This window comes from Oryzias melastigma, linkage group LG2 (genome assembly GCF_002922805.2).
Source record: "Oryzias melastigma strain HK-1 linkage group LG2, ASM292280v2, whole genome shotgun sequence".
Taxonomy (NCBI): domain Eukaryota; kingdom Metazoa; phylum Chordata; class Actinopteri; order Beloniformes; family Adrianichthyidae; genus Oryzias; species Oryzias melastigma.
Genome location: NC_050513.1, coordinates 18,451,501 through 18,460,061, shown reverse-complemented (window position 1 = coordinate 18,460,061; position 8,561 = coordinate 18,451,501).

The window sequence follows — 8,561 nt, the reverse complement described above, 5'->3', positions numbered from 1 at the left end:
TTTAGAAAGGGGTCCATCGGCCATTACGTCCCTTCCTCACCTCTTTCTCCACGCCGGCAGGGCGCTACATCTGAGAGGAGAGGTGCGACCGCGCCGCTAATCTCTCTGAGTCACCCCCGCCTCTCCAAGGACGGCTACCTCAGTGGTCAAGGTGAAGCAGAGTTTAGCTGCCGGCCTTCCTTAAGTGGTCATTTAGACAGGAATTAAGGGATAACTTGGATTTGGAAGGAGGAAATCCTTTGAGTTTCCTTCTTTTTTTTAATGGAGTACCTACCTCACACTGGATAATTGAAGGCAGATGTTGGCCCATGCAACATTAAAACCGTCTCTTTCGTCTCCCCTCACCACCACCTTACGAAACATCCTGAAATGTTGCCATCACGCCGGCTTTTGTCTCCTCGCTCCGTGTGTCATAATCACATTAGTCAGAATCAATCGACGGAGACGCCATTTTCACGCCCAAATTTAGCCGCCTCTCCTCCGACCTGGGAAGCGGTCAGCGGCGAGATGAAAGCCAAGCGCTAATAATGTCTCACATGTGTACTGGCAAATTGTCTGGCAAACGCCGGGGCGAGCGGCGCTCCCTAAAAAGCAACATGCACTATTTATGATCATAAACCAAGGGCAGCGCTGTCAAAATAAAAAAACATGTCAATCTCTGCTCCCCACTGTTGCCCGAGCTCGTTGCCTGTCTGTTAACGCGTTTTTTTTCTTCATGTCGGCTTATGATGTACAAAGGCGGGAAAAATCACATCAAACCCGCAGATTTTTTAAACTTCTACATGTCTGAAAGGAGAGGCGGAGGGGGGCGGTGTTGGAAATCAAAGGGAATATCAAAGTTAGGAGAAGTGCGGGAATACGTCTGCAAAAGTAAATATTTTTGTCCTAATGGTTTGTGTGTTTGGGAAACGCGCGTGTGATGAAAAGCCGTGTTTTGATACACGCCGGTGCAGCTGGCTGAAGGCTAGGTGGGGAAGTGAGATGGGTTAGGTGGGAAAAAAAAAAAAAAAAGGAGGCCAAGATTGGTTTAAATACTTCATAGGGCATTGAAAATTCCCTCTGAATCGCACTAACTTCTCCCCTCTCTGCGCAATTATGCATGTTTATTCATTTTGATTAACGGCGATGAAACGTGGCGTCCGCCACCGGCCCGACGGAGGAGCGCCGAGCGGGTGACGGGTGTCGGAGGGACATGAAAGGCCTCGCACCTTCTGAAACAGCAGGTAACTGAAGCGGTCTGAATATTTCAGCCGTCTCCCAGGACGACATTCAAAGGCGACGCGGGGACGTCTGGGGGGCTTCGGTTTGAGTTGGCGTGACACAAGTAATACGTTGATTAGCCGCCTTGGGCCCTGGGTCCTCTCCACTTCTAACAACTACTTGAAAATCTTTCTTCTCTGAGCTCTTCCCCTCCGAATCCGAGGGCCACTGGAGGGATCAGGAGGGAGACGCAGGAAAAGAAGGAGAAGCAGCAACTGGAAATGTGAGAGCTGTCAGAATTAAACTCTCTGTGCCCTAACAAAGTCCAGAAATTTGGAGGTTTTATTGAATCTAAGGACATCTGGGTGTTTGTCTTGGTGTACTTCGGATTTTACCTCTCGCCTAATGACTACTGGGATTTGGGAATTCACAGGATTGGTTTTACCAAATGAGCTTGAAGGATTTTCAGGAACCGTTGGTGAAATCTAAAGCAAAGAGAACACTAGACATCCTTTGATTTTACAACTAAAGCTGTAAAAAAATATTTTGTGGTTTTTGTTTTTATTTTGGCGATTTTATGCCAAAGGGAGAAAAAAAATTATTACTCAAGGTATGTCAAGTGTCGAGTCTTTGGTCACTAGTCCAAGTGTTTCGTAACAAGTCCAAGTCAACAGTTTGGTCACAGTTCCAAGTCACGTCTGTGGTAATACATCCAAGTCAAGTCTTTGGTCACATGTCCAAGTCCAAGTCTCCGATCCCAAGTCTTTGGACATATTGTCCAATCTTTTGGTAACAGGTCCAAGCTTTTGGTCACACAACTCCAAGTTCAAGTCTTTGGTCACAACTCCAAGTCAAATCTTCGATCCTATGTCCAAGTCAAGTCTTTGGTCACATCTCCAAGTCAAATCTTTGGTCACAACCTCAAATCCAAATATCTGGTCACATGTCTAAGTCAAGTCTTTGATCACATGTTCAAGTGAAATATTTGGTGACAGGTCACAATCAAGTGTCTTTGTCACAACTCCAAGTCAAATCTTTGGTCATGCATTCAAGTCAAGTATTTGATCCTATGTCCAAGTCTTACAAGTCCAAGTCTCCAATCCCATGTCTTTGGGCATATTGTCCAATCTTTTGGTAACATGTCCAAGCTTTAGGCCACACAACTCCAAGTTCAAGTCTTTGGTCACAACTCCAAGTCAAATCTTTGATCCCATGTCCAAGTCAAGTCTTTGGTCATATCTCCAAGTCAAGTCTTTGGTCACAACCTCCAGTCAAATATTTGGTCACAACCTCAAATACAAGTACCTGGTGACATGTCTAAGTCAAGTCTTTGATCACATGTTCAAGTGAGATATTTGGTGACAGGTCACAATCAAGTGTCTTTGTCACAACTCCAAGTCAATTCTTTGGTCATACATTCAAGTCAAGTATTTGGTCACAGGTCCAAAGAAAGTCTTCGGTCACAAGTCCAAGTCAAGACTTTGGTTACATGTCTTAGACAAGTCTTTGGTAACATGTTCAAGTCTCTGTATAGTGTGTTTTAATGTTTAGTCCAATTCCCACAATTTCATCACAAGTCCATGTCAAATCCTTGGATTTTGGTAAACACTAAGCAAAACATCAAAGTCATGGTTTCACTTAACAGACCCGAGTCAGGTTAGGTCTAGTCTTTGCTCAAATGTCAGTTAAGTCTTTGCTATTGAGTCATGGTGAAATCTCGTGTTTGTAAATACGAGTCAACTCAAGTCTAAGTTTTGGTCAAAGTCCAAGCCATTAGACTTTTTAGTCACAAGTCTAAGCCAAGTCCTAGTTTTTGGTATAAAGTAATCCAAGTTGTGTCTATGTTTTAAGACGTCATCAGGTCTTTATCCAAGTGTAAACTCAAGTCTTTGGTTGTCAGTTATTTTTTCAGTCACGTACAGAGTCTCTGCTAACTTCCGTAAGTTTCAAAGTGATGGTAAACAAGGGATCATCGTTGACAAGTCCTAAAGTTCAAGTCTCCAGTTCCTGCTTGTGACATTTAACCCTTATATTTTGACCCAAATGTGATATGAAGAAAAGATCCCACCACATGCCCTTAATCACATGTATGGTTACGTATGATCCTTTTGTGAAGCTTCTTTGAAGTCTAACTGCCAAACAAATCTAATTTTTAGCCAAAAAATTAAAAATATCCGAACAATATAAGACCAAAAGCTGCCAAATAAATCTATATAAGTCAGATCTGAAACCAGTGCCCGCTTGATCCCATGAGCATTATTCATTCAATTGTTATTAGAGTATTCTTCTCAGTAAAAAAAAAAAAAAGTGTAAAAATGTGAATGCAAGTCCAAAAAGCTAAAAATTAGATCAGAACTTTCAAAATAAAACATTTCCAGTGATGTAAGAGGGCTACAGGGAGAAACAGAGGAGCGGGCTTTGGAGTATATTAATAAAAAGAAAAAGGAAAGACCAATTTCCTTGCAACAGCTGAGCACCTACAGGTCATTATTTCCTCTGCTAGTGTAGTAATGTGAAAATCCAGAGCCCTGCCTGGGAAAACTTCCCTCTGTTGAATCAACTGTAAATAATGACTTGGTCTGAAACAGACAGATTTTCTCCACCTTGACCTCTGGACCCAAGGCAGTGACCATCTGTAAACAGGGACGTTTGATGGCGGCAGCCTCCCCCATAAACTTGGTTGATACTGAGGGGGCTTTTTTTTCCAGGAGACATTAGAAGTCATTACTGGAGCCACGTTCTTTTATCTTCATGTTCTGGTTTTGACTTTGCTTCAGTAAAACAAAGAAGAAAAAGTTACTTAAAAAAAGCGCTTTTTCTTCTGAAGGTTATTTATTGGTAACAAGTTGAGACTGAGCCAAAAGTCCAAATGGCTCTGATATAATTTTTCATCTATGCCTTAAAAGAAAGGCTAGATATTTGACCTTGTACAAAATGTATTATTATTATTTGTATTATTTTGAAGCCATTTGGGTCAATGGGTCCAGCAATGTACCATACAGTCCTGAAAAGGAGGTCTTACTTATATCAAGACTTGACGATCCAACCCCCATACCTGTATGGTCATAATCCTCTTTTTTGTTAGCATAGCCTCAGCACGACCAAGTTTAGCACTCAAATTTAAGGTATTTCCACTAGGAAGGGTACCACAATGTGGCTTTTGATTTTCATTCCCTCCTTGCTTGCTGTTCCAAATGTGACTGAACCCTAATAGGTCACCACAGACCGCCTAGGATATACTGGCAGCTGGGTAGGTTCAAGCAACCCTAAGACCCTGACCAGGACAGGGTGGGTTTGGAGAATGGATGGATGAGTCACCACAAATGACTTTCATTGTGTTAACCCCAAAGAGATCAGCTTAAAATAAAAAGTTCTATAAGGAAAGTATGACATAATAAACAGGATTAAAACAAATAAAACCATTTTTTACCCCCATTAAGCCTAAACCGGTATAGCTGGCCCCAAGGCTGTTGAACCTTAACATGCAAACTGTCTTTGTGTGACGATCATGCATGGGTCTAACAAGAACCCCCGAGGTTAAGTCCCAAGCTATTATATGATCAATACCAAATTGCTTGAAATAATGGCCTGTTCCAAGACGAATACACCAAGGTGTCATTAAACATCGATGACTGTAGCTCTACTTCTTCAATCACACATAAGGACAGGTGGCGACAGTGCTTTGAATGAAAAAACAATGTCAGTAACATTTAAGGAATAGAAAAGTTGTAATAATTGGAACAATGCATTAGCTTTGTCTCTCGAAAGTTGGAAAAACCTCTAGCTACCAAGAAAAATGTAAAAACAAAGAAAATGGCACAGAGTTTAGTACAAAAACAGGTCAAAAACTGAACCTTTTTGCAATGGACCATCAATTTTAATAAACCAACAATCATTAAATTAAAGAGAATACAAAATGGACCACTGTGGACGTTGACGTCCCTACCTGTGACATGAAACCAAAACAAGATTTATGTTTGAGTTGATTTATTGAGTCATCTCAATATGTAATTTCAAATCAATGGTATTTAGTATTAATCCAGGGAGACTGGCCAGCGAGATTCTCTAATAAACTTGCAGCAACCTATGTTAGGAACCAACAGATGGTGTAGCAATTGTGTCATTGGTTGCTATGGGCACTTTTGGAAAAAGTTTTGAGATTAAGAACCAAAATTGTTACACGTGTTCATCAACCTTAAACATATAAAAAGTCTTATGGTTGCTATGGACTTCTGCATTTGATAAGGCCAACATTTTGATTCAAAGGATCTTTTTTTTGTCTAGTGTAACATAAAATGTGTCGTTTTATGTCATATTTTTAAACACATGGATGAAGCAAGTGGGAGGAGTGGTGAAACACCTAAAAAAAAAAAAAAGACAATATTGACTCAACTTCAAGACGTAGGAGTTTAGCTTTTAATAAAAACCTTGTAAATGAAAATAATCTAGGTAGGAAGTACAGCATATTATTTTATCCATTGGTTGCTATGGCTTTTTATTTTTCTAAACTTTGAAATGAAGCACAAAAATTGGTACGCACGTTCATCAACCTTAAACATGTAAAAATTGTTATGGTTGCTATGGTCTTTTACATACATGGAGACCAACATTTTAATTTAAATCATTTTATTTATTTGGGGTTTTTTGTGTAACAAAAGATTTCATATCCAAAGAATTATCATTTGGTGATACTGATCCAGGACACTTATCACCACAATCACTTAGCTTCTAAAGGACAGTGTGCCAATGATGGTTTCTAGGGAAAATGTTTTTAAAAAGTTTTGAGCTCATGCATGAAAATTGCTACACATTAATCATATGTAAATATTTAAAATGTCCTATGGTTGCTATGGATTTTTACACTCAAGAAGCCTGTTATTTTGACTGAGAACATCCTCATTCTATGTATCGTACATCATACTCCATACCATACTACGGTGTATTTTGCTATAGATAATAATGTGGTTTGAATATGTGACTGGTGAAACATTTCTAATATATAAGCTGCAGGTGCCCCGACTGAACTTCAAGACATAATGTTTAAGTCTTGAATAAAAAATCTCAAACATTTTATGAATTTGGTTTGACTGGTATCTTTGATGACTTTTTGATAACTCTCCAAACAAAGATTTAACATATGATCATTTAAATCCTGGAAACTGGTCACCACATTCCCTGGCAACCTATGTTAGCATCTAAAGGGTGATGTAGCAATGGATACATTGGTTGCTAAGAAAATTTTTTTAAAAAGTTTTGAGCTGAATCATGAAAATTGCTACACATGTTAAGTAACCCTAAATATGCAAAAAGTGCCATGGTTGCTATGGACTTTTACATTCACGGAGATCAATATTTTGAAAACATCTTTATTTTTGTATTGTTCCACATACTGTATACTAAACTTGAGTGTATTTTTCTACAGATAAGCTTGACTGATAAAACAGTTTTTTTTTGTTTTACTATTGATACTTCTTTAAACACAGATTTAAAATTTAGTGATATTAACCCAGAAGACTGGTCACCACATTTCCTGGCAACTTATATTAGCATCTAAAATGTGTTACAATTACATACAATGGTTGCTAAGAAAAATTTTTGAAAAAAGTTTTAATGTCAAGCAAAAAATTGCAACACATGTTAAATCATCCCTAAATATGCAAAAAGTTCTATGGTTGCTATGGAGTTTCACCCTTAGGGAGCCCGGTATTTTGATTAAAACAAAATCCTCCTTATTTTTGGTATAGTTCAACACGATGTAGAGTTGAATATATTGGTTGCTAGGGAAATCTTTGAAAAAGTTGTAAGAAAAAGCACAAAAATCACAACACATATTCATCAACCTTAAACATCTAAAAAGTGTTATGGTTGCTATGGACTTTGACATTCAATAAGACTCATATTTTGATCTGAAATATCTTCATAATTTGTATTGTGCAACATGTCCAGATGAGCTTTTTATGTTTCCTTAGTCTTGCACAAATATATATATTTTTATAGAAAATATTGTGTGTTTTGTTGACAGCTGGTGGTTCCATTGGATTCAACTTTTCAAAGTGCATTTGAATGATGCATCTTTATTTTCCAAAACATCATCTAAAGCCCCTGCTTTCCCCGTCTACCGGCCACCACCTTCAGAAATCTGCATCTGCGGCGCGCTTCTCCTCAGAAATGAGCTTTTCGCTCTCATCCACTTTAAAGAGGAGCTGCAGGTTTTTGAAGAGCCTTCTGCAACATTCTCAGAAGGATAAACACATGTATATTTAATCTACTCTGGGATTACAGCGATTCTAATGTGACATCCATGAGTTTATTGCGGCGGCAGATGACCCAACCTAGGGAAATAAAGCTCAAGGGAGGGATGAAGGGAAAAAAAGAGAAAACAGAGGGAAGAAAAATGATAGGAGAGGAATGATAACAACATCTGAACAGTGACTCTTGAGGCCGGGCTAATGAACGTGCGAGGACAGGAATAGAGAGTGAAAAGAGCCGGGGCCGTCTTCCAAAATATCCACTCCCACGTAGGTCAGTGGACTTTTGGCTACATCCTGAGTGGCGCGGAGGGGGCTGGCGGGGTAAAAGGGGGGCGCAGCTTAAATGCTTGGGATCTGAAGAAAGAATTCAACAGGGCATGGGAATGGCAGTGTCACGGCGGTCGCCAGAGAACGCTCTTAAAAACGCCGCGGCGACAGACGAGGCCCGCTTTAAAAAAAAAAAAAAAAACATCGTCACCCTTGGCGCGGCCTCAAATTCCTCGTTTCTTTTAGGGTTTTTTATGAGTTTGTTTTCCGAGGACAAGAACCCCGTTTGCTTTAAGAGGTTCTCCAAACAAATAGAGTGTGAACGACGAGGATTGCTTACGGACTGACACAACCCAGCTGCCGTACTTCCATTCCCCTCCAGAAACAGACTTTAGCCACGTACGGAGACACGAGTGTGTCAGAAACAGGAGAAAACGAGACATTTGTGGCCACGTGCATGTGGCGGCCAAACTCCTCGCCGCGATTACCATCCATTTGCAACTTTGGAAGGTGCACGGGGAAGTGTGTGTGTGCGCCCGCGCCATCATTTATTTATGTTTTGAGACTAAATCTGGGTCACTGGAACCTCGTCGCCGTCCTCCTCCTCCTCCCAGAATCCCCTCTGTTCCCAGAGCGGGAGGGAGGTACCGTTAACTAACCACAGATAACAACAAGGCTGCACTCTTGTAACTATTATAATTACTGCCAGGTCTAAAGAGGACACTGTTCTTTTCTCTGGTCCGGAGAGAGAGAGAGAGAGACGAGTGCTGGTCAGATTAGGAAGCAAACAAGACAAATAGTCCGACTTGACTTTATCTGGTGGAGAAGTTGCTGAATTTTCTC